Below are 16294 nucleotides of genomic sequence, written 5' to 3' on the forward strand. Positions count from 1 at the left end.
ATTGTTAACTGTGAGAAGGATAGTGATAAACTTCAAGAAGACTAAGAATGGTGGAATAAGCAGACAAGAGGCAGATGAAATTTAATGCAGAAAACAGTGATGAGGAGAGGCAATTTAAAGGATCAATTCTAAGGGGGGTGAAGGAGTAGAGGCACTTGGGGGTATATGTGCACAAATCATTGAAGGTGCTGGGGCAGATTGAGGAAGCAGTTAATAAAGTGTACGGGCTTTAAAAATAGGGACATAGAGTACAGGAACAAGGAAGTTATAATAAACCAGTATACAATATTGGTTGGTCCTCAACTGGAGTATTGAGTCCAGTTCTGGGCACCGCACTTTAGAATGGGTGTGAAGGCAATAGAGTGGGTGCAGAAAATATTCACCATTTGGTTCCAGGCCTGAGGAACTCCAGTTGGAAAGATTGGAGAAGCTGGGGCTGTTCTTCTCGGTGGAGAAATGATTAAGAGGAGATCTGACAGTGGTATTCAAAATCATGAGGGGTCTGAACAAAATGATCAGGGAGATACCGCTCCCATTGCTAGAAGGATCCAGAAATGGAGGAAACCAATTTAAGGTGATTGGCAAAAGAAGCAATGGTCACATGAGGAAAAACCTTGCGCTTCAAGTTAGGCCTGGACTGCTCTACCTCAGAGTGCAGTGGACGCAGATTCAATTGAGGTCTTCAAAAGAGAATTAAAGAATGACCTGAAGAGACAATAAGTTGCAGGGCTATGGGGAAAAGGTGGAAAGTGGAACTGGTAAGTTGCTCTTGCAGGGAGCTGGCATGAGCACAAAGGACTGAATGGCCTCCTCCTATGCTATAGCCTTTCAATGATTCTATGAAATACATGCCTATTAATATCTGTGCATGAGTATCTCCATTACTATCTGTGTATAAGGTGTTATTATGAAAAATATCTATATTTTTCTGTGTCAGTGTATTACTGTTGTTCTTTTGAGATGTTATGTGTGTTGTCGCTGCTTCAGATTAAGCCATTAGTGCTATTATGCTGCCATTTTATTGTCACACAGGTATGAGGTCTGCCATTCAAAGCCTCTACATTGAGCTTTGCAGAGAGTTAACCTTTTTATCTTGATTTCTGGTGTTCATAATGGTACACTAGCTGGCGATTGTTCATTTTGGCATCCAAACACTTGAACTGATTGTGTTTGTAAAGTTTTGTTCTGGATACGTTTCTGATCTACCAGCTGAAGGAAAATTTTCCACAAATTCTCCAGTGGATTAGAGGAGGACTCTTTGGACACAGGCCTTAGGCATGACATTCAGTGTCCCCCATGGCTTCCTGCGAATGAGGGAGGCAATGCACCAATCCCTTTGTGTGAAACCAAACACAGGGAACAAGGAAATAATAACAACAATCTGCAATTTGATAGAAACTTGAATATAGTGAAATGTCCCAAGCTGCTTTGATACCAACAGAATTTGACACCGGGCCAAATTCGGAAATATTAGGCAGATGACAAAAAGCTTGTTCAAAAAGGTAAGTTTTACAGAGAATCTTTCAAGAGAACTGGACAAGATGGCACCTGAGCGTGGCGATTTCTTGCGAGCTGTCCCCAGCATACCCTCTAATTCTATCTTTTACTCTCATTCTATGCTTTTAAAACTCTAACTCTTATAAACTCTCTATGACTGTAACACTACATTATGCACCCTCTCCTTTCCTTCTCCCCTATGTACTCTATGAATGGTATGCTTTGTCTGTATAGCGTGCAAGAAACAATACTTTTCACTGTATACTAATACATGTAACAATAATAAATCAAATCAAAGAGAAGGATAGGTTGAGAGGTGAAGAGGTTCAGGGAGAGAATTTAGGAGCTTGGGACCGAGGCAGCTGATGGCCTGGTCACCAATGATGGAGTGAATGAAATCAGGAATGTTCAAGAGGACAGAATGGGAGAAGCATTGATAGCTCAGAGGACATTACAAAGATAGAGGGGCCAGGACATGAAGGGAATTGAAAACAAGGATGTAACTTTTAAAATCAAGGTGCTGCTGAACTGGAAGTCAGTGTAGGTCAGCAAGAATAGGGGTGATGGGCAAAAGTGAAATCTGTGATACATAATTGGTTGGGTCAGCTCCCATTTCATAACAATAAAGGATTCGGACATTCACCTCTCAAGCTGTCCTGCCATTCAATTCGATCATGGATGATTGGTATCTTAGCTCCATTTATCCTCAGTTCTGTAATCCTTAATATCTTCCCCAACAAAACCTGTCAATCTCACTTTCCGTTTTGAAATTTTCAGCTGGGGGCGAACATTCCAGCTTTCCACTGTCCTTGCTATGAGGAGGTGGTTTATGACATTACCCCTGAACAGCCTAGCTCTAATTTTAATGTAAGTCAGACATGGACAAGGAAACTTCCTGCTGATTCCGATGTACCCATCCCCCCTATTGGATGATTAATCATTAGTCTTCCATGTTAAACACCACTTAGAGAAAGCACTGAGTGTGGCAAAGGTGCAGAATATAGGTGCAGAGGAACTTCAATGTCCATTACCAAGAGTGGCTCAGTAGCAGTACCACAGAACAATCTGGCAGGATCTTAAAGGACAAAGCTGTTATTCTAAGCCTGAGGAAGATTGAGGGAACAAACAAGAATTCATCCTTACCAGTCTGCCTGCTGCAGGTGCATCTGTCTATGATAGCATCAGTAGGAATGTCCACCCGCACAGTCCTTGTAGAGACAAAGTCCCATCTTCATATTGAAGGTACACTCTACCATGTTGTGTCGCACTACCACCATGCTACATGAGATAGACTTCGAACAGAACTAGCAGCTTAAGACTGGGCAACCATGAGGCACTGTGGACCGTTGGCAGCAGCAGAATTATACTCAACCACAATCTGTAACCTCATGGCCCAGCATATCCCCCACTCTACTTTACCACCAATCCAGGGGATCAACCTTGGTTCAATGAAGAGTGCAGGAGGGTATACCAGGAGCAACACCAGGCATACCTAAAAATAAGGTGTCAGTCTGGTGAAACTACAACTCAATAGGTGAAGTTACAACATGGGACTACTTGCGTGCCAAACAGCATAAGCAGCAAGTAATAGACAGAGCTAAGCAATCCCACAACCAATGAATCAAATCTAAGCTCTGCAGTCCTGCCACATCCAGTCATGAATGATGGTGCAGAAGGAGACTCCACAAATATTCCCATTCTCAATGATGGAAGAGGCCAGCACATCAGTGCCTGACGCTGAAATATTCACAAAAATCTCCAGCCAGAAGTGCCGAGTGGACGATCCAATTTGTCCGTCTCCGGAGGTCCCCAGAATCATAGAGACCAGTCTCCAGCCAATTTGATTCACTCCACGTGATATTAAGAAATGGCTGAAGGCGTAGGATACTGCAAAGGCTATGGGCTCTGAGAATATCACCGTAATAACACTGAAGACTTGTGCTCCAGAACTTGCCGCTCCCCTAGTCAAGCTGTTGCAGTACATTTACAAAACTGGCATCTACCCGGCAAGGTGGATAATTGCCCAGGTATGTCCTGTACACAAAAGGCAGGAGAAATCTAACCCAGCTAAATACCTCCCCATCGTCCCCCCACCCTACCCCCCACCTCCCCCTCCCCATCAGTCTCTTCTCTATCATTAGCAAAGTGATGGAAGGGGTCATCAACAGTGCAATAGTGGCACTTGCTTAGCAATAATCCCCTCACTAACACCCAATTTGAGTTCCGCCAAGGTCACTCAGCTTCTGACCTCATCACAGCCTTGGTTCAAACATGGACCAAGGAGTTGAATTCCGGAGGTGAGAGAAGGGTGACTGCCCTTGACATCAAGGCCCCATTTGACCGTGTGTTGCATCAAAGAGCCTGAGTAAAACTGGAGTTAATGGAAATCAGGGAAACCTCAGCTGGCTGGAGTCATCAAAACGAAGGAGATTGTCATCGACTTCAGGAAGCATAAAGGAGAATGTGCCCTGTCTACATCAATGGGGACGAAGCAGAAAGGGACGAAAGCTTCAGGTTTTTAGGTGTCCAGATCACCAACAACCTGTCCTGGTCCTCCCACGCCGCTACTATAGTTAAGAAAGCCCACCAACGCCTCTACTTTCTCAGAAGGCTAAGGAAATTTGGCATGTCAGCTACGACTCTCACCAACTTTTACAGATACACCATAGAAAGCATTCTTTCTGGTTGTATCACAGCTTGGTATGGCTCCTGCTCTGCCCAAGACCACAAGGAACTACAAAAGGTTGTGAATGTAGCCCAATCCATCACACAAACCAGCCTCCCATCCATTGACTCTGTCTACACTTCCCGTTGCCTCGGCAAAGCAGCCAGCATAATTAAGGACCCCATGCACCCTGAACATTCTCTCTTCCACCTTCTTCCTTCAGAAAAAAGATACAAAAGTCTGAAGTCACGTACCAACCGAATCAAGAACAGCTTCTTTCCTGCTGCTGTCAGACTTTTGAATGGTCTTACCTTGCATTAAGTTGGTCTTTCTCTACACCCTAGCTTTGACTGTAACACTACATTCTGCACTCTCTAATTTCCTTCTCTATGAACGGTATGTTTTGTCTGTATAGCGTGCAAGAAACAATACTTTTCACCATATGTTAATACATATGACAATAATAAATCAAATCAAATCAAATCATACCTGGCACAAAGGAAGATGGTTGTGATGATTGGAGGTCAATCATTTCAGCTTCAAGACATTACTACAAGAGTTTCTCAGTGTCCTAGGGCCAACCATCTCCAGCTGCTTCATCAATGATCTGCCTTGCATCATAAGTCAGAAGTGAGGATGTTCACTGATAAAGGCGGCACGGTAGCACAGTGGTTAGCACTGCTGCCTCACAGCGCCATGGACCTGGGTTTGATTCCTGGCTTGGGTGACTGTCTGGGTGGAGTTTGCATGTTCTCCCCATGTCTGCGTGAGTTTCCAATGGGTGCTCCTGTTTCCTACCATAGTCTGAAAGACATGCTGGTTAGGTGTATTGACCTGAACATGTGCCAGAGTGTGGTGACTAGGGGATTTTCACAGCGACTTCATTGCAGTGTTAATGTAAGCCTTACTTGTGACTAATAAATAAACTTTATGTTTGCAGAATGGTCATTGCCTGGCAATAGCCCAAGCCTGGATATTGTCCAGGTTTTGTTCCATTTGGACATGGACTGCTTCAGTATCTGGACATGGACTGTTTCAGTAGTCGCAAATGGTGCTGAACATTGTGCAAACATCAACGAACATCCTGTGGCGAGTAATTCACCTCCTGACTCTCCAAAGCCTGTCCACCATCTACAAGGCACAAGTCAGGAGTGTGATGTAATACTCTTCACTTGCCTGGATGAGTGCAGCTCCAATAAAACTGAAGGAGTCTGACACCATCCAAGGCTAAACAGCTAACTTGATTGCTACCTCTTCCACAAACATTTACTTCCTCAACCACCGACGAACAGTGGCAATCATGTGTATCACCTACAAGATGCACTACAGGAACTCAGCAAGTCTTCTGAGGTAGCTCTTTCCAAACCCACAACTGCTATAATCTAGAACGACAGAGTAGCATATTCCTCCTTAGCATAGTGGTTAGTATCCCTGCCTGTCACGCAGGAGACCGGGATTCAATTCCCTGATGGGCAGTTGCAAAACATTTTGGGTGGCAGAGTTGCTCAGTAGTTAGCACCACTGCTTCACAGCTCCAAGGACCCGGTTTCGATTCCCGACTTGGGTCACTGGCTGTGTGGAGTTTGCATATTCTCCCCGTGTCTGCGTGGGTTTCCTCCGGGTGCTCATGTTTCCCCACACAGTCCAAAAATGTGCAGGTTGGGTTGATTGGCCATGCTAAATTGCCCTTTAGTGTCGGGGGGCTAGCAGGGTAAATACGTGGGGTACGGGATAGGGCCTGGGTGGGATTGTTGTTGGTGCAGGCTCGATGGGCTGAATGATCTCCTTCTGCACTGCAGGGATTCTATGGATCCTGTGATATGCATGGGAACACGACCACGTGGAAGTTCCCCTCCAAGTCGCTCATCATTCTACCTTGGAAACATATCACCATTCCTTTGCTGTCACTGGATCAAAATCTTGGAACTCCCTCCCTAATAGCACTGTGGGTGTACCTTCGTCACAGGGATTCAAGAAAGCAGCTCACCACCACCTTCTCAAGGGCAATTAAGGATGGGCAATAAATGCTGGCCTAGCCAGTGACGCCCACATCCCGTAAATTAATTTTCAAAAATGGCCCTTTTATCCAAACACCACCACAAAATGGAACAATTGCTTTCTATCTACCATATTCAAGCTTTTATCCATCATGAACATCTCAATTAGATCATAGCTTAATCATCTATACTCCAAGGGTTTACAAGGTTATTCAAGCCCTCATTTGTCAGACATACACGCCGGAATTCTACCACCCCGCCTGCTATGGAATCGGAGCAGGCAAGGGGCAGACACTGGAAATGTCCGTTGAGCTTGGGCAGGATTTTCCCGTCTCTCTGTAACCGTCTCGCGAAAGCGAGACCGTAAAATCCCGCCAACAGAAGCAACTTGTCGCAAAGAGAAGGATGATACTATTGAGTTATACTGGGACGAGCAATCCTGTTACAACTTTTACTGAACAAAACTTAACAATGTTGATTTTTGATTGAAATCTCAGTAATTTTTGAAAATAATTTAATACTGTGTTGACAGATCCGTGCCTCTAATGTGTGCTATCAACCCACAGTCTTTCCCAAGCTCACTGAAGTGCTCACTGGACTAATTGGCACAGATATTAGGACCTTTCATGCCAGCACCAGCTTGGATCCAGTGATAAACAGAATCAGGAAGTGAAGTGGTGAAGTATAATTGCAGCAAATTCAAGTCCCCCGACATCTGTCTTCAGTTTGTTGAGTTTTTAATTGGGTATTTCAATCCCAACGGTGCTCAGCAACACATCCGACAATGATCACTGACCTCCTCACACCCCCGAATATTGTTCACCCCAACATTGTTCTGCCCTCTCACCATGTGGCAGTGCTTAACCTCCCCCTTATTCTCTGACAATGTTCATCCCCTTCCCCCATTCACTCGCAAACCTCACACTCCCCCACCTGCCCAACAATGGTCATTCTCCCATCCTTCCCACCTCCCCTCACCCCAGGCAATGCTCACTCTTCGGTCATGGGCAGGGCAAGAGCGCCAGCATTGTTAGGGAGGGCTGAGGAGATGAACATTGTTGGGAGGTGGGTGAACATTGTCAGGAGGGGGGGAACATTGTCGGGAGGGGGGGTAAACATTGTCGGGGGGGGGGGGGTAAACATTGTCGGGGGGGGGTGAACATTGTCGGGGGGGGTGGTGAACATTGTCAAAGGGGGGGGTTGAACATTGTCGGGAGGGGGATGAAAATAGTTGGGGGGAGGTGAACATTGTCGGGAGGGTGAACATTGTCGGGAGGGGAGGTGAACATTGTCGGGGGGATGAACATTGTCGGGAGGGGGGTGAACATTGTCGGGAGGGTGAACATTGTCGGGAAGGGAGGTGAACATTGTCGGGAGGGGGGGTGAACATTGTCGGGGGGGTGAACATTGTCGGGAGGAGGGTGAATATTGTCGGGAGGGGGGGGTGAACATTGTCGTGGGGGGGTGAACACTGTCAGGAGGGGGGTGAACATTTTCGGGAGGCGGTGAACATTGTCAGGGGGTGAACATTGTCAGGGGTGAACATTGTCAGGGGTGAACATTGTCGGGGGTGAACATTGTCGGGGGTGAACATTGTCGGGGGTGAACATTGTCGGGGGGGGGTGAACATTGTCGGGGGGGTGAACATTGTCGGGGGTGAACATTGTCGGGGTGAACATTGTCGGGGGGTGAACATTGTCGGGGTGAACATTGTCGGGGGGATGAACATTGTCGGGAGGGTGAACATTGTTGGGAGGGGAGGTGAACATTGTCGGGAGGGGGGTGAACATTGTCGGGGGGGTGAACATTGTCGGGAGGAGGGTGAATATTGTCGGGAGGGGGGGTGAACATTGTCGTGGGGGGGTGAACACTGTCAGGAGTGGGGTGAACATTTTCAAGAGGCGGTGAACATTGTCAGGGGGTGAACATTGTCAGGGGTGAACATTGTCAGGGGTGAACATTGTCGGGGGTGAACATTGTCGGGGGTGAACATTGTCGGGGGTGAACATTGTCGGGGGGGGTGGTGAACATTGTCGGGGGGGTGAACATTGTCGGGGGGTGAACATTGTCGGGGTGAACATTGTCGGGGGGTGAACATTGTCGGGGTGAACATTGTCGGGGGGTGAACATTGTCGGGGGGTGAACATTGTCGGGGGGTGAACATTGTCGGGGTGAACATTGTCGGGGGGTGAACATTGTCAGGGTGAACATTGTCGGGAGGGTGAAGATTGTCGGGGGTTAAACATTGTCGGGGGGGTGAACATTGTCGGGGGATGGACATTGTCGGGGGGTGAAGATTGTCGGGGGTTGAACATTGTCGGGGGGGTGAACATTGTTGGGGGTTGAACATTGTTGGGGGTTGAAAATTGTTGGGGGGTGAACATTTTTGGGGGGGTGAACATTGTCGGGGGGTGAACATTGTCGGGGGGGTGAACATTGTCGGGGGGGTGAACATTGTCAGGGGGTGAACATTGTCAGGGGGTGAACATTGTCGGCGGGTGAACATTGTCGGGGGGGTGAACATTGTCGGGGGGTGAACATTGTCGGGGGGGTGAACATTGTCGGGGGGGTGAACATTGTCAGGGGGTGAACATTGTCAGGGGGTGAACATTGTCGGGGGGTGAACATTGTCGGGGGTGAACATTGTCGGGAGGGTTAACATTGCGTTTCTGAATGGAGGGCTGTGACAAGTGGTGTTCCTCAGGGATCAGTGCTGGGACCTTTGCTGTTTGTAATATATATAAATGATTTGGAGGAAAATGTAACTGGGTTGTTTAGTAAATTTGCGGACGACACAAAGATTGGTGGATTTGCGGATAGCGATGAGGACCATCAGAGGCTACAGCAGGATATAGATCAGTTGGAGACTTGGGCGGAGAGATGGCAGATGGAGTTTAATCCAGACAAATGTGAGGTAATACATTTTGGAAGGTCTAATACAGATAGGAAATATACTGTAAATGGCAGAATCCTTAGGAGTATTGATAGGCAAAGGAATCTGGGTGTACAGATACACAGGTCACTGAAAGTGACAATGCAGGTGGAGATGGTCGTCAAGAAGGCATACGGCATGCTTGCCTTCATCGGCCGGAGTATTGAGTTTAAAAATTGGCAAGTCATGTTGCAGCTTTATAGAACCTTAGTTAGGCCGCACATTGAACATTGTCGGGGGGTGAACATTGTCGGGAGGGTGAACATTGTCGGGGGGGGTGAAGATTGTCGGGGGGTGAAGATTGTCGGGGGGTGAACATTGTTGGGGGGGTGAACATTGTCGGGAGGGTGAACATTGTCCAGGGGATGAACATTGTCGGGGGGGTGAAGATTGTCGGGGGGTGAAGATTGTCGGGCGGTGAACATTGTCGGGGGGGTGAACATTGTCGGGGGGGTGAACATTGTCGGGGGGGTGAACATTGTCGGGGGGGTGAACATTGTTGCGGGTTGAACATTGTCGGGGGTGAACATTGTCAGGAGAGGGGTGAACATTGTTGGGGGTTGAACATTGTTTGGGTTGAACATTGTTGGGGGTGATCATTGACGGGGGCGAACGTTGTCGGGAGGGGGGTGAACATTGTTGGGGGTTGAACATTTTTTGGGTTGAACATTGTCGGGGGTTGAACATTGTTGGGGGTTGAACATTTTTGGGGGGTGAACATTGTCGGGGGGGTTGAACATTGTTGGGGGGTGAACATTGTCGGGGGGGCGAACATTGTTGGGGGGTGAACATTGTCGGGGGGGTGAACATTTTTGGGGGGTGAACATTGTCGGGGGGTGAACATTTTTGGGGGGTGAACATTGTCGGGGTGAACATTGTCGGGGTGAACATTGCGTTTCTGAATGGAGGGCTGTGACAAGTGGTGTTCCTCAGGGATCAGTGCTGGGACCTTTGCTGTTTGTAATATATATAAATGATTTGGAGGAAAATGTAACTGGGTTGTTTAGTAAATTTGCGGACGACACAAAGATTGGTGGATTTGCAGATAGCGATGAGGACCATCAGAGGCTACAGCAGGATATAGATCAGTTGGAGACTTGGGCGGAGAGATGGCAGATGAAGTTTAATCCGGACAAATGTGAGGTAATACATTTTGGAAGGTCTAATACAGATAGGAAATATACAGTAAATGGCAGAACCCGTAGGAGTATTGATAGGCAAAGGAATCTGGGTGTACAGATACACAGGTCACTGAAAGTGACAATGCAGGTGGAGAAGGTCGTCAAGAAGGCATACGGCATGCTTGCCTTCATCGGCCGGAGTATTGAGTTTAAAAATTGGCAAGTCATGTTGCAGCTTTATAGAACCTTAGTTAGGCCGCACATTGAACATTGTCGGGGGGTTGAACATTGTCGGGGGGTTGAACATTGTCGGGGGGGTGAACATTGTCGGGGGGGTGAACATTGTCGGGGGGTGAACATTGTCGGTGGTGAACATTGTCGGGGGGTGAACATTGTCGGGGGGGTGAACATTGTCGGGGGGGTTAACATTGTCGGGGGTGAACATTGTCGGGGGGGTGAACATTGTCGGGAGAGGGGTGAACATTGTCGGGGGGGAAATTGTGTGGGGGTGAACATTGTGTGTGGGAGGGGTAAACATTATTGGTCGGGGGTGAGTTTGAAGTGGCTGAGTGTTGTCAGGGTGTGCAGAGCTGTAATGGAGGGGTGGAGGGAGGCGGTTTGCAGGGAGAGAATAGCAGCGTAGTTGTGATTTATTTGAAGCTTCACTCCTGAACAGGTTTTATACCTGCTCAGAAAAGCTCTTGGTAAAATGGGGTTAGCAGCCTAAGGTGGGTCAGTATGGCTATCTCATCCCACTCTTAAGACTTATCTAGACAGCTATATGAACGGAGTGGGAATGGAGGGATACAAAAGAGTGGTCTAGTTTGGACCAGGGAGCGGCGCGGGCTAATTGTTCTTTGTTTCTCGTTTCAAGGCTTCATTCTATGATCATCTTGCTGGTGCCAGTACAGAGCGAGACTGCGGATAGTTGGGAACCTGTCTCGGGGGCAGGGAATTCAGATGGTGTTCGTAAAGCAGAAGTGGAAATGAATAGGGTTGGGAAGCATTTTCCGATCAGGGCCAGTGTGATCTCCTGGACTCGTTTCGATCGCCTCAGGGGGTCGGAGAGGAATTTCCCAGATTTTCTTTTCCCCATATTGGCCCTGGGGTTTTCACTCTGGGTTTTCGCCTCTCCCTGGAGATCACATGGTCTGGAATGGGGGGGTGGGGGTGAGTTAATAGGTTGTGATGAACAAAGCATCGTAGCTGTGAGGGACAGCTCGGTGGATAGGATATTAGGATGTAGATAGGCTGGAAAATTGGGCGGGGATCCTGGATTCAGGATTCAATCCTGGACCGGGGAGCGGCGCGGGCTTGGAGGGCCGAAGGGCCTGTTCCTGTGCTGTATTGTTCTTTGTTCTTTGTTCTTGTAGAGAATGGTGAAGCAGTGTGGGCTGCAATCAGAAATTTAAAGTTCCCATCACTCCCTCAACATCCCAACATACAGCAGCAACTTACGTTGAGCCATTCGCCAGTCCTGATATTAGAAGATTCAAGGCATTGTCATTGATTAGTATGGGCAAATCATCAAGAGGAATTCTAATATACACGGACATATAATCCTTCAGCTTCATGAATGCACTTGTGTTCCTGAATATGGCCAATAAATATGGACTGTGATTTGGGCAGTTTAAAATTGGAGCCATAGTTAGTAGACGGTGAACAAACACTGGACAAAAAGATCATTATTTTTGTATTAATTTTGTGTAGATTTTATCAATCAAGATAAGAGATGTCAGTACTGAGGAGTAGAACGTCTCTATTTCAGATATCCAGCGCTAAAATTGTTAGCAGGCATAAGGGTTGTAAGCTTCATGCTACCAGCACAGCTCATAATAGGATGTGCAGTCCAGTGATAAATGCACTCTGACTGCATGTTCAATAGGGGGCCCAGATTTGTACAAGGCTAGCACAAGTAAAAGCTATCTTATATTCTGTGATAACCCCATAATCTGCATGGGAACTCACTAATTGACCTCCCAGTTAGGCTCATTGAGTACGAATTCCCTGAGGACCGGTAATTCGCCCACCAGGTTGAGCTCGTATACTGAGCCCTGTATAAAACAAGACCCTGAGAGGGTCCATTAGTCTTTTAGTCCCAGTTGGGACCTGTTGAGTTCACCACAGGCTTGTGGTTATTGTTTATTTTCATTTGTGCAATAAAAGCACAGTTCCTTCACAGCCAACTTCTGGAGTTATGATATATTCCTTAAAGCTGACCTTCACCTATTAAAACAACGATGCATTCTTCCTGCTGCAAGGGCTGGAATGTTTTGTGCGAAAGTTTCTCAGAAGAAAGGGAGAGGAGTAATGGAGGAGGAGAGCAATGGCAGACTAAGTTCTCCAATGCAGCACTGGAGACTATAGTGAAGGAGGTGGAAAGGAAGAGGGAGCTCATCTTACTACTTGGAGCCAAAGGCCCTCATATATACACTTCAAAAGCATTATAACCACAGAGGTCAATATAAGAAGTCTGGCGCTAAGGACCTGAATACATGCTGGAAAGAGTTCAGTTACCTTGCATGAGTGGTTAACGTCCATAAATGCATCTTCAAATGTCTTAACCTGCCCACCACATCACCAATATCACACATAGTTCAATACACTATGTACCTATTACTCATCCATCTGCAACCTCCAACAATCAGGATCCCTGCCCAACATTCATATTTCACCCTCTCGCACCGACTACTGTTAATGGCCGCAAACATACATCCAAGCTTCCAACCATTGCCAACTATTACTCAATGCCCAACAGATTGTGTAAATCACATCACACTCACTGAGACTCCTGCAAGACAAGGTGGCACATAACAGGAGGCAATAACAAAGAACCGGCAGAGGCAATAGCAAAGAATCAGCAGAAGCAATAGCAAAGAACCAGCAGAAGCAGGCATTGTTGAATGTTCTCAAATCCTTATAGAGGATGGTTGCTCAAAATTATTGACACGGCAGTCACTGAGGATGTTGCAACTGGGGTCATTGAAACCATCCAGGATGACGCTATGTTCTTGTCTTTTGCACCTTCTGAAATCCCACTTCACCCTCATCTCCTCATCTGGAATGAAGTACAAGTTTCAGATGGTGTGATAACAAACTTCTTGCTTTCGACCCATCCCACCTTCCCTCAGCCCAACTCTCCCCTTCTGTGTATATGCTTTCAGAGACCCAAGGAATGCTGCCCAGTGTAGCCTCACCATGACGGGTGAGAAGAAGAGCTGATGTCTGAATGCAAAGTATCACCAGTGACACTAGCACTGTGAACTTTGGAGAATAGTATAACAGTGGGATCTGCATGTGGTGAGTCAGCGAGCATGATTGGACTGCAAGCTGGCCAGGAAAAAAGTATGCGCATGTCAGTCCACGAGAGGGTGAGGTCCACTAGAGGCAAGTTCTACTGCAGAGGAAGCAGGTGAGCCCTTAGATGGTGTGTCTAACGGGACAAGGCTGATGGACATACACACAGAAAGGCTTGATGCATTGGAAGGGAAAGCCTGATGTCACCGTTAAGGAGCATGGAGGAGATGGCTCCGACTTGGCAGAGTTCTCACAGAGCTTGGAGCCCAGTCTTTCCAGTGTGGGAGCGGTGGCTAACTCCATGAGAGCACTTGTGGTGCCCTGATACAGCATCTGATGGCCGATCTCAGCTTCACTGCATCACCCAACATCTGAATGCTGCAAAGGAAGCTCAGGCTGAAGTTATGAGATCTTGTTGCCATGGTTTGGCTCCTTGTGATCATGGCTGCAGATACCAATACTCAAAGGGATCTGCAGGCTCTTGCAGTTGTCCAGCAACCTGTGCTCCAACAGGTTGTTGGGATTGTTGAGGGACAGCTGCGGGCAATGGCAGTGGCTCCATGGTGCACAAAGCTTCTGTTCTTTTTCAGGATGACAGAATTGGCGCTTCCACCACTGCCTCTCTGCCAATGCTCCAGTCGGTGTTTCTCAGCCCAGCAGCCCAATTTGCTTTGGTCCATGCTGAGATGGTGCAGTCTGAAACTAGGCCAATACAAGGCTGCTTGAGATTACCTTGCAAATTCATTTGCTGCCTCCCCTACTAAAGGCAATACTTCACCAGCCTTACTACAGCCACTGGGATAACACTGCATTGGAACACTAGGCCAGGCAAAGGCACCCGTAAGATAGGCTGCAAAGGAACACACAAAGATGATTAGAAGAGTATTGTATGAATATTATATTGGAAATGTTGTTTGGATAAAGTTGTTACGGAATGGTTCTTTTGTGGTGTCCTTTATTTCAGGATTTTAGCCAAGGAGACACTCTGTGGGTTCACAACAGAGAGATGGAAAAGTGGGAAAGTGCGGAGCAATGGGAGTTTTTTCAGGGGAGCCGAATGAGATGCTCACAGAGCAATGATGTCCTGGATGCCTCTTCTCCTCCTACTCCTCCTCTTCTTGAGGTAGTCATTGAAAGCCTGTTGATGAAGAATGCTTAGTCATGGTTGCCAGGTTGTGAAGGTCGCAGTAGGCCACTGCAAATCACCAGATACCTTCCAGCAAATATTAAGTGGTCCAGGCAGGGGAACCATTGTTTGATGGCATTGATGGTGTAATCCAGATGTTCCTGGCTGCAGCGTTGGTCTCATTATAAAAGCATATGTGGCTAAGGGCAAAGGGGCGTTATGAGCCATGTGCAGAACAAGTAGCCCTTGCCACCAATAGCCCTTACTGTTTTGATGCTGGCTTGAGGATGATGGGAATGGTTGACTGCCAGAGTTGTGGCTGCTCTATGATTCTCTGTTTCTGTTCAGGGTTTGGAAACCTTTGTGGCTTCCATTCATCTCTCCATTGAGATGCAGTCCCCACAATGGATATAAATTGTCCCATTGGTAAGATGCAGCATGGGCTCATGATGGGCAGGTCATGTTTGACTAATTTGGTGGAATTCTTTGAGAACATTACATGCGCAGTGGACAATGGGGAACCTGTGGATGTGGTGTATCTGGATTTCCAGAAGGCATTTGACAAGGTGCCGCACCAAAGACTGCTGCATAAGATGAAGGTGCACGGTGTTACGGATAATGTATTAGCATGGATAGAGGATTGGTTAACAAACAGAAAGCAAAGAGTGGGGGTAAATGGATGTTTTTCTGGTTGGTGATCAGTGACTAGTGGTGTGCCTCAGGGATCAGTGTTGGGACCACAATTGTTTACGATTTACATAGATGATTTGGAGTTGGGGACCAAGTGTAGTGTGTCAAAATTCGCAGATGACACTAAGATGAGTGGCAGAGCAAAGTGTGCAGAGGATGCTGAAAGTCTGCAAAGGGATATAGATAGTCTAAGTGAGTGGGTGAGGGTCTGGCAGATGGAGTACAAATGTTGGTAAATGTGAGATCATCCATTTTGGTAGGAATAACAGCAAAATGGACCATTATTTAAATGGGAAAAAGTTGCAGCATGCTGCTGTGCAGAGGGAACTGGGTGTCCTTGTGCAAGAATCACAAGGAATTGGTTTGCAGGTGCAGCAGGTAATTAAGAAGGCAAATGGAATTTTGTCCTTCATTGCTAGAGGGATGGGGTTTAAAAACAGCGAGGTTATGTGCAGCTGTATGAGATGCTAGTGAGGGCACATCTGGAGTACTGTGTAGAGTTTTGGTCTCATGACTTGAGAAAGGGTTTACTGGCACTAGAGGGTGTGCAGAGGAGATTCACTAGGTTGATTCCAGAGTTGAGAGGGTTGGCTTATGAGGAGAGACTGAGTAGACTGGGGCTATACTCATTGGAGTTCAGAAGAATGAGGGGAGATCTTATAGAAACGTATAAGATTATGAAGGGAATAGATAAGATAGAAGCAGGGAAGTTGTTTCCACTGGCGGGTGAAAGTAGTAGAACTAAGGGGCATGGCTTCAAAATAAGGGTGAGCAGATTTAGGACTGAGTAGAGGAGGAACTTCTTCACACAAAGGGTTGTGAATCTATGGAATTCCCTGCCCAGTGAAGCAGTTGAGGCTACCTCATTGAATGTTTTGAAGGCAAGGATAGATAAATTTTTGAACAGTAAAGGAATTAAGGGCTACGGTGAGCGGGCAGGTAAGTGGAGCTGAGTCCACGAAACGGTCA

At 47.0% G+C, this 16294-nt stretch overlaps 1 protein-coding gene across 8 annotated transcripts in view; it reads right to left on the reverse strand.

The window, feature by feature from the left end:
• The window catches only part of kcnc1a (potassium voltage-gated channel, Shaw-related subfamily, member 1a), a 97068-nt gene that overhangs the window by 59606 nt on the left and 21168 nt on the right, over positions 1 to 16294 (reverse strand). The window lies entirely within an intron of this gene.

The sequence above is a fragment of the Mustelus asterias genome, chromosome 9 (genome assembly GCF_964213995.1).
Source record: "Mustelus asterias chromosome 9, sMusAst1.hap1.1, whole genome shotgun sequence".
NCBI lineage: Eukaryota > Metazoa > Chordata > Chondrichthyes > Carcharhiniformes > Triakidae > Mustelus > Mustelus asterias.